Consider the following 2,034-nt stretch of genomic DNA (forward strand, 5'->3'; position numbering starts at 1 on the left):
CATATCTATCATCTCCAAAAGTTCTTTGTGTCCTTTTGTTTGTCTGTAGTAAAAATATTTAACATAAGTTCTACTCTCTTAAATTTTACAAGTGCAAAATGCAGTGTTGTTAACTACAGACAATATATTGTACAGCAGATCTCTATAATTTACTCATCTTGCATAACTGAAACTTAATACTCATTGAACAACAATACCCCATTTTCCTCTTCCTCCAGCACCTGGCAACCACCATTATAGTCTTTACTTCTATGAGTTTGACTATTTCAGATTTCTTATGTGATTGGAATTATGAGCATTAATCTTTCTGTGCTGTCTTATTTCACATAGCACAATGTCCTCCAGATTCATCCATGTTGTCCCATATGGCAGGATTTCCTTCTTTTTTAAAGGTTAAATAATATTCTATTATTTTTATATTTGTTACTTGCTAAATCTTTATGCTTATGTTTCCTCAGCCCACTTTAATTGTTCCCACTAGAGCTTTATATCAGACTTAAGTACCTTGATTCTGTCTCCAATTCTTTTCCTGACAAACCCAGGAAACAGGGCCCACATTTCCAATTTATTTTGCATACGATTCTTTATATCCTCCAAAGTTGCATTAGATTCTATATCTTTCAAAGATGCTGCATTAACAAATTGACATTTGTTTTTCTTTTTCTAACTCCAAATTGCTTGTTTTTCAAATTATTCATATTAGAAGTAATGCACAATTAACAACTATTTGATTTCTTTCTTTAGACACATGGTAGAAATAAGGAACAAATAATATTGTGAGACAGATGTGAATAATGTTAAGATAGTACTTTGAAGAGAGATAGACCTGAGACCTGAGTTTGAATCCCATCTATACTACTCTACTTGCTAACTATGCAAGCTTAATCTTATTTTTTAACTTGCAGAAGACTCAACAACCTCATCTGTAAAATGAAGACAACTATAATAGTTTTCATTGTAGTTAATCATTTTGAGGATTAATTTTAAAATGCATGAAAAAAACTTTGGCACTATATCTTGCTCACACTAAATTTCCCTAAAATATTGTTTATTGTAAATTTGAAATTTCCATAGAAACAAGACTTCTTGTCAGAATATTGAAGCTTCCCTCATGGTCTTTCTACAACTTAGTTTTAAAAATCTTATCCATTAGACTTTCCACTGTCAATCCTACTAATCAATCTGGGCTTGTTTTTGCTCCCTGTGTACACATTATATTTAAATCTTTGTTCCTGCCCTTCATTTAACTTCAGTGCTTAAAACAACTTCAAATACTTTATAGACATAAACTTCATTAGGTTGTTTCATTGTTTGAAAAAATTATCTTTTTCAAAGAAAGATAGGTTTTTTAATTGATTAAGGTATAGTTTTTATATACACAAACATTCAACCATTGTAAATGGATAATTAGATTATTATTAATAAATTTATGCAATTGCATTACTATCACCTCAACTGAGCCTTAGACCTTATCAGTACTCCCCAAAGTCCCCTTATTTGCAGTTAATCTCTCTTCCCATTCTCGGCTCTAAGCAAATACATTTTAGGGTTCTGTTGTTAGTTGCATTATATTTGTTCATTTACATGTAGATCTATGTATACATTTTAATTATTATATCTTCATGAAGTATTGACCCTGTTATCATTATGAAATTTTTCTAGTAAAAGTCCTGTCTTAACATCTATTTTACTTATATTAATATAGCCATTGCAGCTCTCTCCTGGCTATTGATTATATGGAATAACTTTTCCATTCTTCAATTTCTATTTACTGTGTCTTTAACTCTAAAGTGGGTTTTAAAAATAGACAACATATAGTGACATCTTGTTCTTTATTTAGTATAACAATGCCTGTCTTTTGGTTGATTAGCATTCATATTATACAGTTAGTGTTACATCTACCATTTTGCTATTTGTTCTATATGTTTCATGTTATTTCTTTATTAATCTGTTCTTCTGTGGTTGCTTTCTTTTATGTTAAACATTTTTTAGTATATTGTTTTAAGTGTGTTAAATTAGTTAAGTTAGTTATAT

The sequence above is a fragment of the Carlito syrichta genome, unplaced genomic scaffold, assembly GCF_000164805.1.
Source record: "Carlito syrichta isolate Samal-C Ts95f unplaced genomic scaffold, Tarsius_syrichta-2.0.1 Scaffold308642, whole genome shotgun sequence".
NCBI classification, from domain to species: domain Eukaryota; kingdom Metazoa; phylum Chordata; class Mammalia; order Primates; family Tarsiidae; genus Carlito; species Carlito syrichta.